Here is an 18,680-nt window from a genome sequence, read left to right as displayed (position 1 = left end):
TCTTACCTGAACAATGTCATTTAAGCTCCTTCCACTTTCCAATTTTTGCTTCGTAAAACAATTTATGAATTCCCCTTGTATTCCTGTCAGCCAGGGCGGGTCAGTCACTGCTTCACCTCAAACCTGAGATGTCATCAGGTATAAATAAGACAGATTAAAGTCTGATGACTGAAGATTGAACTATGGGACTGACAAGGGGGATTTTGTGCGGAGATTATCCTTTCTGTTTCATTTACTCATAACTAACAAAAGTCAGTTAAATGTAACATGCCAAACTGGTTACATTTCCTGGTAACAAGTGAGGCAACATTGTTTGGTTTGTTTTTATCAGCTCTGTTCTGAGGAACTGTCTTATTTACAAAGAAGTAAGAAGAACATTGGATGCAGTTTGTTGTACCTGATCATTTGTAGATACAACCCAGTTATCTCGATTTCAGTGAGGATGCTTTTTGGAGTACAAGAGAAAAGTCGGAAATAAACTTTTCAATAATTTAAATAACAGATTTCAATCCTTACAGCGAGCGCTGTTCCACTTAGGTCAACTAAATAACGAGGCCACCAGAAACTTGTAGGTTGAACCAGAATGTGAATGTGTGCCATTGTTGGCCTCAACGCTTCCCTCCCTCCTCCCAGTGTACTCCCCAAGGCCCCGTATATATGGCTGGCTTCTTTCCTCCCTGATTTTGTTATGTCTGCAGCCCCTCCGAATACACTGCACTATTTCTGGCATCCATTCATTTTAATGTACATGTGAAAGAGGCACAGGGCAGGAGAAGAAGAGTAAAAAGAGGGTAGGAGCAGATGAGAGTCGGGCAGGCTGTTAAAGCCAAACAAAAATAAAATGCTGTGGTGAGGAAGTGGAGGCAAAATGCGATTAACAAGCCTTTTTTTTAGCTTCTGTATTAAAATAGAGTTAAACCAGCTTGCCTCATGTGACCGAAAATATCCCAAATAAATTTTGTTTTGCGCCTCCAATTGCAAATCTGTTTTCCACTCTTTTTATTTGCTGACTGGTGTTTTATAGCGGCAGGCTGAGTGGAGTGAGCAGCTGTATTTGAGGTCGTACCAACTCAAACATCAGGCGTGTGACCTGCGGGTTAGACCAACTGTCCATGCTGGAGGGGTGTATGAAGTGCACCTTGCTGTGTAACCCCCTAGCTTGCATACTTCACTGGTTTGTTTCTTAGAAACAGTCAGGTAACCAACATCAGGCTGTAAATTGTATTGGGTCTGTGGAATGAGGATATATTGTTTTATTACTTGTTATTATCCAAAGCAATAAAAAAATAAGTATAATGTTGTAAATTTATGACGTAAGCTCTTCCTGAGAATCACCCCCGAGCACCAGTGTGTGTCTGCTGATGTGAAGGCGTTTCATAGCAGCATTATATACTTTTACAGCTTTTCTTTATTATTTGCAGTAAACCAAATTAATGTGTCGCACAGAAACACAACTCAAAATGAATGATAATGTTACTTCACAACTGTGTGCTAACATGCTCTCCACATCAACCTAAAGGGTGATGGTATACCATTGTATAAAAGAAAGACATACTTGACCTGTTTTATTCACAAAAAGACAAAGAGTCTGTGATAGCGGCTTTGAGTTTGTTCTCTGTGCTAAATGCAAATATCGTAATCAATTTATAAGGTGATGATATGTAAATGTCGTGTTCACAGCCTTATTGCGCTGCCCAGAGTGGCCAAAAAGAGTCACTTGTTGCAGGCTTAGGGTCTGACAAACATGTTTACTACTTCAAAACATTTCTAAAACCAATTTCTTTTAACCTATTAAAAGAAATAGCAACATCGTCATTGGAAAAGCATAAAATCACCTTGGAGAATTGGTTTTGTGTCACCAGCAGAGAATAAAATACAAACCAACGAGGACCTGCTCATGGAAACATCGCTCCGTAGCACCGCTAGTGGTCAAAAACTCCACAGGGCACCTTTAATAATTAGCTCCAGAAATGAAACCTGGATATTAAAACAGAGGTTAAAGTCTGACCTGTTGAACCTTGTCATGCTCACAATAAAACACACACACCTGGCCAGCCTCCAGCTCTTGACTTAACAGCAGCTACTAGCTGTCATCTCCATCCCTGTGTTTAACAGATCTGTCAGCACGCAAGTGCAAGTTTAGCCATGAAGCGACTCACTAATACAGAGAATTCCTCAGAGGCGGAGGTAGAGGAGCGAAAATGCAGACCGTACCTGAACTTAAACCGATTGTGTTCGAGTGTGTGTGTGTGTGTGTGTGTGTGGTGAAGCTTTTTGAGACGTTTCCACCCCACTTTCCACACTGAGCGAATATTGTAAAGAAACAGTATAGCTATAAGCTGTGCCATTGTGCGCTCTTCAATTTGTGTACGCCTAAAGAGACCCGAGGGGGGCCTCACCCTAACGATGGCATAGCTTGAACAGGCCACAAACATAAAAGTAATTTATTTCACTGACAGAGAAAAGAGAAAAAGAGAGCGCTCCCCCCCTCCTTCCTCCAGCTTTCTTTTTCTCTCGTGCCGCCACCCCCCCCTTCATCCAACTCTCCCACTCAGCAGCTGTTCCTCTCACTTTCCGCCCTCCCTGCACCCCTGCATGCTCACCCACCTCCCCCACCAGCCCCAGTGTGATGGCTTTGTTTTATTGTTGTGCAGCGTTTGGCAGGGAAACCCCCGTCTGGACTGGGGCAGGGGTCCGACTCCCTCTGAACGCCGGGGTGCAGCAGTGTGGACGCCCGGATAAGCCGAGGATTAGGAGAGTCGGTTGGACAGTTGGTTCCTAAATGAGCGTTAAGATGTTTTTCGGCGGTTAATTTTAACCTATTTTAACACGTGTCTCTGATTCCTTGCTGTGATTGAAACATTTCCAAAACAAAAAGTGTTAACTGTAGAATGTAGAGTTTGTTTTTCACACCTCTTTTTACCCACACCGGTTTCTTCCTGTGTTTACGGGAAAAAAATCCTCATCAGCTCAAATGGCAACCAAACTGTTGCAGCTGACTCACTGAACTGATGCATTTTTCTGTAAATATCAGCTCCAGCCCTCATTTTTATGTCTCGCTTGGCTTGGAAAAAACACGTATCCGATGTCAGCTCCGCACTCGAGTCCAAGATCTGTCATGTAGCTTCCAAATGAGCCGAAAAATCCCCAGTCAAGGACAGGAAGCAAACAACATTTATTTGCAGTGTTGACAAACGGCTGTTTCCTGCGGAGAGGAGAAAATATGTAGAGGGAGCAAAAAAAATCGGGAGCAGCGCTACCAGCCTAGAACATACAGCAACCTCATGAAAACAAGAAGGATGTATGTTTATCCTCTAACCACCAATCAGCATGAACATGGTCCTAGCAGAGATGGGGAGAGCCCGGGGTGTATTATTATTGTGGAAATGATATGTGCTGAAGTATAGATTATGCTCTGTTGCTCATGTTGTTGTTGATATGATTTTAGCTTGTATAGCAGTCATTTCCAACATAAAATGTCCTTTTAACAGATCTGTTGTTGTGTCTTTTCTTGACATTGTTGCACAATTTTAGAAAAGCCTTAAAGAAAAATTTAATTTGCTCACATTTTAGGTAACACAACTTGTAGATGGTGTAAAATACCTTAAATTGCAGGTTTTTACAACATGTTAGTGAGCCTGGAAGTGATTTATGGATATGTGTGGTGGAATTGTTGAGTTTGCGGTTTGAAAAAGAAACCGTACTGGTTTCCTGTACCCCTCGTCTGCCCCACCACTGTACCCCTGCAGTTTGCTGGTAGAGAGTTGAGAAGATAATGATCTGAGCTGTTTACCCCTGAGGGGCCACTTTGGGCAGCTCCCGTCTTTATAGGAAATAGCTCGGAGTAAATGGCTAAAAGAGATGGCAATGTTATTAGATTTAGTGGAATTTTTAGGTCATTGAGTGTCTGCGTCGCTGGCTTGACATGACAAGATTTACGCAGCTAACTGATTTGTAGTTTTGTGCTTGACTCTGTGGCTGCCGTTGTGAGCCGACAGCCTCCGGGCCATGAGGGTTATGAGCTGTCCGATGGCTTTTTAAAGCCCCTAACTGACTTCCTGTTATATTGAAGCTGACATGAAACAGACAGGCTGTAATGAGCTGTCATCTCCAGCACTTAGCCAAATGTCCAACTGTGCCCGTGGAGCTAACATACGGCATCTGTGCAGGTCCGTGTGCAGGCATGTGTGAATTAACGCATCTATGGATGTGTGTGTGAGCTTCCGTGGGTGTGTGCGCAAGAATGTCAGCCTGTGTAACAGGTGGTATCAGCTTTTGGAGTTTGTCACTCAGACTCGGAACAAAAGCTGCGGATATTTCTGAATGCTGGCTTGTGTCTGGCTGCTCCCGTATGCTTTGTGCTGCAGGGCCACACTGTGTGTATGTGTGTGTGTGTGTGTGTGTGTGTGTGTGTGTGGTCAGCTATATGGACTGACCATTGTGCCCATGGCCCTCAGCAGATGTGGTCTGAACAATGAGCTGGGTAAATAAAAGGAAGTGGTGTATAAATAGCCTCTTACGTCTGCATGAGTGGAGTTCTTGTGCTGTGTGTGTGCGAGTGTGCGTGAGATCCTGTTTGATCTGAAGGAATTGTATTTTAGGAAGTTGCACTGTACCGAGCTCTCTGCAGGTGCAGTTTGCTGTACTATCAACAGTCGTAAATTCCCAACACAGCAATATTACACACGACTTTGTTTTTGTGATTGAGGTCTGTCTTTTTCAAAGATTTTTCACGTTGTTGGGACGCTCCACTCTGAGATATTTCCCCTCTGTCTGTCAATGCCGTGTAAAATCTTTACAGTCGTTCATAAGCGCCGCGGCATGTCTTTATGAGCAGTGAAGCTCAGTTAGAAACTTGTCTCTAAATCACATCCTGGTGATAAGTGCGCAGGGGAACAATGCTAAAAATACAGGAGCCTCCTCCCCTCTCCCATCCAGCTCTCTCCTTGGCTCTCGTGTATCCAGGCCACATATAGACCGACGGCCATACACTTTCACCAGTTGCACAAATGTACGTCATGTCACGTGCATTCATACTGTACAACTTTTGTTTTCGTTTCCTTACGCAGCAGTTCCTTGTGAACACTGTGTACTTTCCAATGGACGTTTCACGGCTGACTGGCCACAGTAAAATCACTGTATCGCTGTCAAAACATAACCGATCAGGACAAGATATACATGTGTCCATATGGCCATTAGTGATGAAATGATAAGTTAACTGACAAAACATCAAGTTAACAGAGATTACGGTGATCTATGAAGCGAAATGGCCAAATAGTAGCTGGTAGCAGCTTCTCAAAGACTCCTTTCACTTATTTGTTATAATCATGAGTGAGATATCTTTTGGTTTTGTACTGTTGGTCAGAAAAAAAAACAACAGATGATCAACAGATCAATCAAAAATGAAGGTAAGCAACAGCTGAGGGGGGCAAATCACACAAATTGCCAATTTCTACATAATGTTGCTGGCATTTGGCTGCCTGTCGTTATAACTTCTGGAGAAACGTCAGATGATACGTCAGGGGAAGGAAGTCGGCGAACGTGACTTTCATTGCTTTGATTGAGAGACCCCTTGCAGCGTTGTGTGTGTTTAATTATTTGTTCTATATGCTTTGTATTATAACAGGTGTAAAAGTTCAAAGTAGCAAAGAAAATTCTAATACTCAAGTGAAATACAGCTCCATTAAAATTGTACTTTAGCTACTGGAGTAAATGTACTTAGTTACCTTCCACCACTGAGAGTGTTTTTCCTCCTTTTGACTGAATGTGACAGCTTTCTTTTCAAGACTTTCTCCTCTCTCATCCCAGATCCTGAGTTCTGTTACAGCTCCACTGGGACGTGTGTTTTTGTGTGTGTGTATGTGTGTGTTGGGCAGTGTGCGGGTTCGGGCTGGGTGTTGTCATTGGACTCGGCGATGGCCTATATTAGCAGCAGCACACGTCAGCTGAGACACGGCACAGGTGGCGAGCGCTGAGCTGCGCCTAAAGACAGATGACAACAGAGAGGAGATGGAGGGAGATAAAGAGAGGTAGAGTTACAGCGGTGACAAAGTGGAATGAAAAAGATGTCGGTGTCTCAGGCTTGATTTATAATTGTGTGGCCTGTGTGATGTTTTTCAAAGACGTTGTCACATGTTGAATAGCGATGCAGATGAGCTTAAGACGCAGCAAAAACATATCCGTTTTCAAGTGTGTCAGCATATATAAAACAGTCGTTTATATCAGTTTCAGCCGCTGAATTTGCACTCATGATAACATCTTGATGATCCCACAGACTGTAATACTACTATTAACCCCTTGAATGCAGCCTGTTCGCCTCAATTTAAGTGTATAGTCATGCCATACATTGTTATAAAGCTTAGATTCCCGTAATTCTATTCATGGAAACCATTTCAAGATAAAACCACATCCGCGAGGTAAAATCAACAAACAATCAAACAAGCCAACAAACTAGCATGTATGAAGTTTTGCCAACTCACCAATTAAGTGTCTGGGTGTTTCAGTAATGTATCAAACTCCTCTCCTATTCCTAACTGTCCAGGAGATCCATTTCAGTAATATATTTTGTCCAAAACATTGATTTAATGGTGACAAAATGGCACTGAAACTGCGAACCTGCGTACTTTTTCAGGCTTTTATCTGTTAAAAAGTTCCTGAGTTGGCAGCTGCTTGATTGACAGCTCATTTGAGCAGACAGGAGCTTCTATGCCCACCCTCGAGCCTACAACAGCCAATGACCGATGCAGACAAGTGACCCGCTCTTTCTCCTCTCTCCTGAGCCACTTACACACCAGCCTCCACATGACTGATGTATCATGGAGCCAATGAGATTTCAAATCCAGTAATATATAGTTTATTACGGTTTTCAAAGCCCTAAACTGGGAATTTAGGCAAATGTATGTAGTTTATGTGTTTTGCTCTTTGAATATGCTGTTTTTCTACCTATGCACTTGTTTTTGACTATTTCATATGCACAAAGTTTGTATAAATGAGTAAATAAAGAACTATAATGTGTTTTTGTCCCTGTTGCTCTCAATGTAGGGTTTTTTTAGATCACAAAATGACAATTTTTTTTGTGTGGCGCCTGGATATTTCCGCAGAAACGCATGTGCTTGGACCATATAAGACAATATGATGTGGACCCATTGTGTCTTGTGCTAATAGGGGCAGTTACAGGTCATCTGCAGGCTTTTTTTGTGTGTGTGTCAAAGATTAAATAGGCAAAACTAATAGGCGAGAAAAATAAATAAATAATTCATGCTCCTCGTCCCCGCAGTCATAGTCCCGGTCAGAGCTGCTGTAAATCTCCCTTGTGCTGCACTGTATCCCCTGTCTTCAAACTGGCACAGTTAGTTTCAGAGGGCGTGTTCAGTCCCACTCTGATGTCCGGCTGCATTCACTAGGACGTGGCTTCGCTACAGCAAAGAGTATTTTGAGTAGCAGTTAAGCTACTTTTGAATTCTGGCCATTTTGTACAAATTACACCTTTTAAAGACAGCTGTGTTGGATGGTTGAATGCTTCGGGCCTTAGACCTGAATTTGACCTGATGACAAGGACTTAAATGTCGTAAATAAAATAATTGCAAGTGAGCAAATATAGTTTGGGCACCATATGTTCAGTTGTGGTCAATCTTTGCAAAATGTTCTGTGTGCACAATCTGCTTTGTAAAATCAGAAAACCCCCTAGCCTTGGTATCACCATAATCTACATGGTTGCCCAAATTACCACAGATAAAATGCTCCATCTCAGTGCTGTTTACCTCAACACTTTCAGCGTGTGGAGCCGGAGGCTGTGGATGCATTGCATGTTATATTCTTTGTTTCTCTGGGATGTAGAAAATGCTGTGTCAGGGCGTCTCTGGGTGTTGAAGTGTTTATGGGGCCCATCTTCCTCTTGGTCACATCTGGGCCGAGTTAAGACCTGTCACTAACATCTGCATTTACTGCAAACACGAGGGGAGAACATTTTTCTAGCTCCAGAGCCTTTTAATGACTTTCTTTGGACTGGAGACATATTTCTAGTCTTGGTGTCTGAGTGTTATTCCAGAGACGTGTGACAGTAACTTAAAGCCATCAGCTGGACCACAGTTTGGACTACTGTAGATACAGTAGCTTGCAGCAGACCTTGGCCTCCGCGTCCATCAAACTACAGACTCTTGAAAGAATACGAGCCTTGAATCATGTTGCTTAGCAACTATTAAAAACCTGTTATGCTAATATCTGAAATCTGAAATGTCACACTGCAGTTTCATCTTTCCTTGTTTAAGGCAGACTTCATCTGTAAAACATTCACTAATGTGGATGCTGTGCCGACACTCACATGCCAGTATGCCGGTGCTTAAACGTATGTCAGCAATCGTCTTTCAACACAGATTTCCTTTGAAATTCAAATTAATTAATAAAATGTATTCATCATGAAAGCATCAAAGAGTGCCGGTAAAAAGCTGGGCAGAGCAACATTTGCTTCAGTTTATTTTACTGGACAAGGTAATGCAGATTACTTGGGAAGTTTTACAGTGTGTCTGCTATAATTTTTATTTAATTTAAGCTTATTACCATATATTGGATTTCTGTATATTACAGTAGGATAACTGTGTGTTAAGGTAATTTTACAGCACATGACAGCATGTTACAGTTTATTTACAAAAGATAATAATTACTTTTTGCAGATATCTTGAGAAGTTTGCATGCTAACCAGCTAGCTCCAGCCTGTCCTGTCTCCTCCTTGTACCACAAGAGGTGACAGTCTTGTAGTTTGAACATATTGCTGTGCATTGGATTACAGCATATCACTGTAAATTTACAGCTATTCCTTACAGTGTAGTTTTGATGTGTGACGTGTCATTCGTATTAAATCCCCTGAAGAAAGAAATGTAAAGCTGTGTAAAATTCCCCAAATGCAGCTCCTCTGCTTAGAGGGACTTATACGATCAGCGTTGAAATTTCTGCCTGTTTTGAATGGCTCAATGCAGATCGGTGTAGGGCTTACCTCTAATTTTGGGCTTACTGGTTACAAAACCCACTATTTACTTTATCATGGTGGGGGCTGAGAGGGCTGGAACGAGAAGGAGAGAGACATGATTGGAGGAAAGTGAAGCCAGAGAAAAGAAAAATGAAAGGAAGGGATTGGAAAAGGGCAAAATAGGGGAAGCATTACAAGGAGACAGACGGCTGACGCTCGGAGGGGGGGTTACTGTTCGGGAGAAGAGCGATTTTCTTTTGGTACTGTAAATAATAGCCCCTGCTTGAGTTGGACGGCTTTCACGGCTCCTTTTGTGTGCAGTGACATCTTAGGTTCCCCAAAGAGAGGAGAGGGCCGGAGAGGGCTCGGCTTCCAGGGTTTTCACTGGCATGGGAAAGGCAGAGTATTAGCCCAATATGAATATGAGGGAAAATAAAGCCTCCACAGGTCAAAGGGAACCTGCCAACACGCACTCCTGGCTCTTTATCCCACTCAAACCCACATAAGCAGACATACGCACACACACAGACATGCTCGGAGTGTGGCGCCTACACACACACACACACACATCAGCACTTCACCCATGCTTTATCTCAGTCTGAGCAATAATGTGTTTTGGCTCGTACTTCTGTCGAGAGGAGCCCAGCTAGCGGTTGAGTTGTGGTGTCTTCTCTGTTTTTAACTTAAATGTAAAGCTTTTAATCTTAATGCCAAACACATGCACTCCCTAACATGCCCCATTCATATTTATAGCAGCGGTGGTAATATCAGTTACTCTTTTTAAACCACACCAAGAAATATTGTTTTAATCTAAGTGTGTATACAGAGCTGCCAAGATGAAGTAGTGATGACTCATTCAAGAGGGCCCTTTAGTACTGATGATGATGATGTCATGGCTTTCTACACTGAGGACACTTTGTCATACGTCACTTATCAGAAATTCTCTCCCACCTTTGATATACTTGATATGCTCCATGTTTTTAGATTGCAGTTTTGTTGCAGAAAAACTTGATGCTACATTTCTACCCTGCCAGATTTTTGGCACAATTTCTGGTTGTGTGTGTCCCCGAGGGATTACAAATTGAGATTTAATACAGTCATTAATCTGAGTGGGTTTGCGGTCTTACCTGGAGTTTGATAGAGTTTGATCTCAGTGCAATTAGAGTACAGTCCTCTTCTCGTTAGCTTGTGTAAATCCAAGCAACACACTCCTCTGGCATAATCCTAATCCTAGGGGCGACTAGGAGTCCGTCTGCACTGTTAAGCCTGATACTTGCGTATAGGTGAGATATGGAGCAAAACCTATGTAGAGAAAAGCATTTAAACAGCAATTTTGTCTTGATGGGGACTTTAAGGATTCAAAGAAGTCATTTAGAGTTTAGGAGAGTGCTTTATGCTATCGAGAGCTACTAAATGCATTGAAAAACACTTTGAGGCGAAGAGGGATGAGGTAAAAGTCAAGCTTGCCAAGGCAAACAAGCAAGCTCTGATCACAGACTGCTGTACAGCTGTCAACCACAAAAGCTACATCACAACTACCTGTCAGTTGTTGGGAAAAAAAATGTTCGAGTTTATTTATTTCTCCATCATCCTCCTCTTCTCACAATAGCAGGGAAAGGGCAGGAAAACAGTCCTTTACAGCGAAGTATCCCACTACAGCTCCAAAACTCTTTGTATTCGCACGCCCCCGATGACATCACAGAAACAAGGATCACTTAAAGAGAATAAACGTGCAAGAAATAAGGTTTGCTCATTAACATTTCCTGCGCTGTCAGTCTGATGTCACCAGGAAGTCCCTGGGTGGAGGAGATGATGATAAAAATCGTAATGTCGGGTGACGCCGGAATGACAAAGCCATCACACGAGTGTGATTCACCTGCGTGATGATGTCACGTCCTGTTTGATTTTTTTCATCTGTAAACAAGCAACAGGAGACGGGCAGGAAATGGTAGGGGTGGTGGTGGTGGGGAGGGGGGTTTTCTTCCTGTTGTGAGTTGGGGAATCTCTAAGCTGCTGTCCAATTCACATTCCCACTTTGGTTCAGTGTTTTCTGTTTTCCTGTTGGAGAAACATCAGCGTCAGTCAACACTTTAATGATCCTGTGGTATCCACCAGTGGCTACGGACGAAAATAATTGACCTCTTTCCTTTTTCCATCACAGACAGCTACTTTATTCTGAACTTCGGGCAAACAGGAGTTGTCTGTACACAAAGAGGAATGGGATATGACTAGTTTCCTCTTGATAATCACACAGTTGAATGTAGCTTATGACATCAAAACAGGCTGGACTTAACCTACTTTCTCAAAGTGTTTCGTAAGGCTGCAATTAACACAACCGGTTGTGATAAATCTCAGATTAGTTTTTAAATTAGTTGATTAAAGGTCCAGATTCAGCAGATCTATTGGCAGAAATAGAAGATGATATTCAACACTTTGTTGTCGTTAGTGTTTAATCACCTGAAACTAAGTACGTTATATTTTTGTTACCTTATATCTACAGAGGAAGCTGGTCCTCTACCACAGAGTCCAACATGTTTTTAGTGGCCATCATTGGTTGCAATCTGAAACAACACCACTACATCTCACACACTGGACCTTTTGATAGTTTGGTCAGGACTAGTGGAAAATTGCCATTACAGTTAACAAAATTCATCTTGACTTTTTTGTTTTTTTAATTGCTTGTTTATCCTTGCCAACAAGATCAACTGTATTCAATTCACAACTAGAGTTCAGTTTGGGCCACATTTTTCTGTCTGAACCCGTCCAAGTTTGAGAAAGGAGTACCCAGGCCCAACCCGAACTTGATAGCCTTTTTCTTTTGTCAATTTGTTTCTTTTTGAAATATCAGCGGGAACCAAATTTGCCGGGTATCTATGCTCTGTTCACCACAAAAGAAAACAAACAAACAAACAAGCAAACAGAAAAACAGCAGATCAACACATTTGAGTCGGATAAACCAAAAAGTGTTTGACATTTTTATGCCTTTTTGGATTGTCCATCAGTACCTTTGTCCCATTCTTCTGAATGCGAAATCTCAAGAACACCTGAAGTTAATTTCTTCAAATTTGGTGCAAATGTTCACTTTGACTCAAAGATAAACTAATTAGATTGTGGTGGCCAAGGGTCAAAGGTCAAGGTCACCGTGACCTCATGGTGTCCAATTCCCATGAACGCCATATCTCAAGAACGCATCGAGGGGATCTTTTCATATTTGGTGCAAATGTCCACTATGACTCAAGGAAGAGCTGATTAGAGTTTGGTCACCAGAGGTCAGAGGTCAGTGTGACCTCACAAAACACATTTTTGGCCATAACTCAAGAATTAATACGAGGATTACAATAACGTTATGACGTTTAATATCCAAAAGGTCAGAGGTTAAAAGCACTGTGGCATTATTTTCTGCAAAAAAATGTCGTGGCCATTATTCAACGCCACAGCTCTGGATCAGCAACTCGACTTGTGCGCGGAGGTTTACATCTGTGATGCAGTAATCCTAGTTGCTTATGAAACGATCAAAATCACTGCAGATGAATTTACAGTTGATTGACTGATTACTTGTTCCATCATTTCAGCTCTACTATTGATTTTTCTTTTGAAATTTCAAGCAGATGTTTCTCAGAAAAGTGGGAAACAAACTGACCTTAACATTCACCTCAAATAGTGATCATATTACCTTTGCTAAATCTGTCTATATGCTGTTCATCTATTGTTTATGGCTCACTGTGTATAACTAGAATAAATAAGATCTTAGAGATGACCTCGGCCATAAATTGTTGTCGTAACCCTATTTTATTTGATCAGAGATAACTCAAACAATCACAGGAAACTGTTGAAAAGTCAGTTTCGTCTACTTTTCTGTGTTTGACAAGCTACCTGACACTTGCAGTGAACTCCACCCATCTTGTCCTCCAAGCAAAATAAAAGCACAGATTAGAACGGCCATTTGGCAGGAGGCTATCAGCTTGTTTTTCCTCGACATGGTGCTAGCATCTGTCTTTGTCTCTGTGTGTTTTTAAAGTGCAAGGTGTTGTGTTGGGTTTCAAAGGCTCGCCGCTGCATTTGTTGGTCTTATCCAGGTTAGGATAATAATCGCTGACCCACATCGGCCCTGTTTGTGTGGTCACTGGTCACTGCTACAGTAGGTCACAGACAGCGGGGCTGAGTACGTCCCTCGTGTTGATTGACGCTAAAAGTCACTGCGTGCTCCATTGTGCGTGCACGAATCATGAAGATTTAGGTCAATTTATTTTCGAGTTAAGTGTATTTTAGTGGGTTTCTTATCAAAGGTCAATGTTTGCCAACGTTTGCGATTGCACAGGAGCACCACGTGCAGTTTTGTTTTCCCTGGAAAAACTTTAAGACCGAGGAAACCATGGAAGTGAGAAAGTGTGTGTGCTGACAGGGCCAGGAGCTGCTTTATCAATCCCAGGAAGCCTTGCTACCAGGAGGCAGGAACAACAGCCACTGGCTCAGAGAGCGGGGACTTTCCTCCATCCTGCTCCATTAGGATGCAGAACAATGACCAACTTACTCACACACACACAATGAATGACCGCTGGATATTTTCTGTGTGCGCTCATACGGGCTTGCTCACAGCAGGTCGAGCTCTGAGCTCTGTGATCTCTTGCTCTCTGGCTGTTTTTTGGTAGTCTAACCTCTTCCCCTGGCCCGACCTCTTATATCCAAGAAGCTGTGATATTGAAAGTGACGCTGGGGACTCAAGAGCAAGAAAAAGAGGCTCTAGACTGATTCTGTATGCAATGTGACCCACTTGTCGTGTTTTTTGGGGGTTAGACGAGACGGCTCGTCCTTGCGCTGCCCTCGTTTTCTTTCCTCTTCTGCATCAGCTGTTCTCTTCCTGTCTCACCCACCCACACCCCTCTTCTCTTAATCACCATTACCTCTCGATCCCCTTCTCTTCAGTCTCTTCGTCACAGTTTCGGTGACGGCTCCTGCCGCTTTTTTTTTTTTCCCAGTGTGATTTCTGTCACCAGTGTCGCCTGCAGTGCTGGCTGCTCTCCAGTTCTTGCGGCAGAGAAGGGAGAGGAACGAGAGAGAGGGAGAGAGAGAGAGAGAGAGCAAGGGTCCAGTTGGAAAGAGAGGGAGAGAGACTAGTCTTGCAGCAGTAATTGGTCAGGAAGTGGGCTGCTTGGATGTGCGAGCACTTCTCTCCCTGTCTCTCCCCCTCCCCTCCCAGTGGGCAGTCAGTTCAGTTGCGTTTTTGCCTCCATCTGCTCCCCCCCCTCTCTCTCCCCTCTTTCCTCTCTCTCTTTCTGTCTGAACTGACCTCATAGAGGGGTGGACCACGGACCGGGCCGCCTTGACACGAGCCTACCTCTCTGAGTCAGTCAGCGTTTCTAAGACGGCACATGTACTGGTGTGAAACCTTTTTTAAATGCCTGGACATGGATCTAACCTGTGACAGGATACTGGGATACCTGCGGCTGAGGAAAGGCTAATCGTGGGAATGGTCTCTGTGAGGTGAGTGGCAGGTTGTCTTTGCCTCGGTTTTTGATGCGCAAACTGGTTTGATCGCACGCTCGATGTCACAGAAGAGTTGTTTCTGCCTCCTTAGAGCTCTTTATTGAATCATAATTGCAGAGGTCCACCCCACCAAACCCAGTCTGACCTCCAATTACTCGTTCCAAAGTTTCAATTAACTCTAATGCCACCTTTGCCCACTTGTCTAATTAGGAAGCATAAGTACAAGTTTGGGTTCAAGCTTGGGAGTCAACGGTGAGCATGGCGATGATAAGGCTTTCAAGTCTGTATATGAGAGGATGATCAACATTTGTAGGTGTGTTTGTTATGTCTGGTCTGATTTAAGCTTGATTTGGTATTCAGTAGAGTTTTGACACACTTTTTTGTGAGAAAAATGAGTCTTAGCTTTAATAGAGGTGTCCTGTGTTTGCAGAGAAAGTTTGATAATGAATAATTGAATACAACAAAAAAAAAATTGTCAGTTTTTACCAGAGACGAAGTTATTTGATTGTGTTATTTCAGTACAGTAACCTCAAACTCTTACCTAAGTGTGTGTGTGTGTGTGTGTGTGTGTGTGTGTGTGTGTGTGTGCGTGCGTGCACACATACACGTGTGTTCTCCTTTGTGGTCTGTCCTCATTCTGGGAGCTCTAACTGGAGCACCCAGCTTCTGAGGGACACAGATTTACGGACAAAATGGGATGGACTCATTTGTTGTCATGTGTGACGTTAATCATTAAGATTTATCGCATGAAGTCACTTTATTATTGGTCGTCTGACTTCCTTTTCTTTAAAAACATGGTCATGTTGTCTGTTAATGGGACTTTACATATTTTTGGCATTATCAGTGGTTCTGTTGATGATAACGTGGTGATAAAGTATTCATAAATTCTGGATTAACTTTCTCTGATACTTTTAAATGTTGTTGTCCACCATTTTGTAGGGTTTGGTTGCTTAAAGGTGCACTATGTAGTTTTGGGGAAGAAATTTTAATCAGAAAAGAAAGATCATCATTGGCTGCTTTTTTAATGCCTAAACAATCTATTAAAACACAATTTTTGTTTTACTTTGTTTATATGTGGCGGACCCTGCCACCTTTTCTACCTTCAGACAGTGTTCTGGACCTTATTTTCCTCTGAGAACAGCTTGTTTATTCAGTTATGGAAAAAATAAATGTTTCTGAGTTTGTATCATTACATCAAATATTCAAATTCTGAGTTTGAACTTCTTCTCCGAACTGCGTAATGCCCCTTTAAACACCTTCGGAAATGATAAATATATTACAAAATAGTTTTCACATCTAGTCTTTTGGCCTTGAAAAATCCATGACATAAATCTTGCAAATTAAACACAATGACATGGATCTAAGTAATATTTTATTTCATATTCAAACAATATTGGAGATTAAATAGGCGTACTGTATGTAAATGTTATTTTAGTATGTGTCACGTGTTTCCCTAATGGGAGAAAAGTCCCTCTGTCTCCACTCTGCTGGTCTCCTTTCCTGGAGCAGGACCCTTGTCCTGCATTTTAATCTGAGGCCAAACACAGCTTCCTCCATGTATCCGCCACACATGCTCACATACTCACTCAACACACAATTACACTGAATATATATACACACACACAAATACGCAGCACTTAAGAATCGGGACGCTTTCTATTCAGTCAGATCTGCTGAATGCTACACAAACAAAAAATGTGTCCGTTAGCGAACTAGAGTGCTTAAAAATGTGAGATCTAACTAAAAAAAGAAAAGAAACGACAACACGGATTAATCAATGTGCTGCGTCACGTAATGTTGATGTGTAAAGAAATCTCTCTCTACAATCCCCACGGCCAATTAATCTTCACTTATGGGAAACGAAAGTTATAATTCCTGTAAACCACCTGTTTTTCTGCTCTTTCGCCCCCTCTCTCCTCCTCTATCTGCCTCTGCTAATGTGAATACCAACTCACTGCATAGACGAATACTGACATTATCTCCCATCGTAAATACTTTTCCTGGGTTGTGCTACGGCTGGGGTGCCACCCTGCTCTATCATTAGCTGCGGCTGTTGACCTTGTTGTTGTTGACGTAGCAGCTGTAGTTATTTCTGTATCGCGCTGTTGTTTAGTCTGCTGGAATGGCGAAGACGCTCCTTGTTTTCCTGGATTCTCCCTCCGGCTCCTCCAATTTTGAGGGATGCCTGCACTTATATAAGCTCAAACCGGCGCTCCAGTCAGATTTCTGGCTGGCCGGAGTCAGAAATTCCTGGACTTGTCCTGGCACTGCGAGCAGACTGCTGCGGCCCAAGGGAATACCGTCCATGATTTCTGGAAATCTCATAAATCTGGCAAAGGGGAAAATCAATAATGGCTATTACAGTCAATCAGGATTGTAGATTTTACAGGGACAAAATTGGCATCAGCACAGAACATGTTTAAGGCTTCTTACTGGTTGTTATCCAGAAATCTACTCATGATTGATGGAGTCTGATGATCTAAGAAGACAGACAGAGGTGCTGTCACGAGCGTGCTGCCATGCATCAACAACTAGGACTAAGACTAAGACAGCAGTAAAGTCGATGGCTGTACTGTGTACTCACAGAGCTAAAAGCTCGGGTTGGGAAGGCTCTATAAACCAGCAAAAGCAAGCAAAAGTTTGAAAGTATCCAAACAGAAAAATCCCACCTCCTCTCCTGGGACTACATGGACTGCTCCGTAGCTCTCACTGGCCAGCTGGAAGGTGTATTAGTGGCTAGTTCCCTTTGTTCAACGCACTCTTTTAACTTTTTAGACCAATAAATACAGAAACAAATGACTCTGTTAGATGCGGAAATGCCACAATCATGCAAACAAAGGCAAAAGAGCCGCCACTTACCTCAGCCTGAAAAAGCTACTCAGCGCGACAGTTACTCCAGTTGTGTTGTGTGCTTTGTGGTACCTGGTTGGCGGCTGAACGACAGCCTGTTATTACCGCTGCTGCTCACTCTTTACTTTGGGTCAGGGGCTGTGCGCTGTGTGCAAGCCTGGTTCCATCCCTCTGTTTCACATTAAAGGCCTAAACCCAGACAGTGTTGCCATCAATAGGAATACCAGTGGGTATACCAGTGTTTCTACATGCTACAGATCTAAAAAGACCTTCACAGGCAAGATTAACAATGGGATCTTCTACGTAGCTAGCTACCTGGCTAGTTTCAGTGCAGATGTTTTTAAAGTGCTACAGTGACTTTACAATACACAAATTGTTGTGCTTACTTGTTGTTTTTTGTATGAATACATATTTGTTACCTCCAGACAGAGTCAGGCCAGCTGTCATCATGCTAAGCTAAGCTAACCAGCTTTCACTATGGCCTTAATAGCTAACGGACAGATAGGAGTGGTTTTGATCTACAGTCTGTTTATTTCCCGAAATATTGAATTATTCCTTTAAATTTGAATTATTTGTGACCGCTCGTGTTGTTTCTGTGCCACATGAAAATCACCTGACCGAGAAAATTTTCATCATTTCAGCATAGTTTTACATTCAAGTGACAAAGCAGTCTACCAGCTGTAGTTGTTGTGACATGAGCAGTGGGGACGTTGTTATGGATCGACAGTCTGCATCGGGAGGACATGGGGTGGATGGACAGGTCAACAAAACAATGGACCTTTAATGCAGGAGACAGTTGGTTGTTTCCAACAAAAACTCAATGAACCTTTGTAAGGATGTCCGTGCTCGTTCCATAACCCTTAGTAGTGTGGTTATTACTGTGACCACAGTGCTGGTTTACAACATAACCAAATCCCATTTTGAAACCCAAACCAGATTCTTTCCATACTTTTTGATTTGTAACAGTTTTGGAAGCCACAGACAAATAATCCTCTGACGATTTTGGCCTCAGTTTAGAAAACACTTGTATGTGTTGTCCTGGAGAGCATGGACAAATTATCAAGTGTGTATACACAAGTGACTGTCAGACAATGAGGAATGATACTTCCAACCTCGGAGCTACTTAAGAGGGAAAAAAGGGGGACAAAACTGTGTGTTTGGGGGTTAATGAAGAGCTCAGGCGGCAAGAACAAAAGCTTTAAGAGTTGTGACACTTAAAGAATCTGAGAGAAAGAAAGAAGCAGAGTGTGTGTGTGCAGATGATCCATCTCACCAATGACAAAGACGGACAGCGTCACAGAGGGAGGGGGAAACTGTATATGAAAGACCCTCCACCCCTCTCAAACTCCTGTCATTAGTCACAGTCTCTCCCAGTCTGGATCTC

At 42.6% G+C, this 18,680-nt stretch overlaps 1 protein-coding gene across 1 annotated transcript in view; it reads left to right on the top strand.

Moving 5' to 3' along the window:
- Window positions 1-14,075: 14,075 nt before the first annotated feature.
- Window positions 14,076-18,680, top strand: part of LOC311271541 (pleckstrin homology domain-containing family G member 1) — a 42,739-nt gene continuing 38,134 nt past the window's right edge. Inside the window, exon 1 of the mRNA XM_084377272.1 lies at window positions 14,076-14,443. The gene's annotated coding sequence lies outside the window, so the exon portion shown is untranslated. The remainder of the gene's footprint in view (window positions 14,444-18,680) is intronic.

The sequence above is a fragment of the Pagrus pagrus genome (genome assembly GCF_965226575.1).
Source record: "Pagrus pagrus genome assembly, chromosome: 16".
Classification (NCBI taxonomy): domain Eukaryota; kingdom Metazoa; phylum Chordata; class Actinopteri; order Spariformes; family Sparidae; genus Pagrus; species Pagrus pagrus.
Note: the sequence above shows the minus strand (reverse complement) of the source record. Positions and strands in the feature narration are given on the sequence as shown.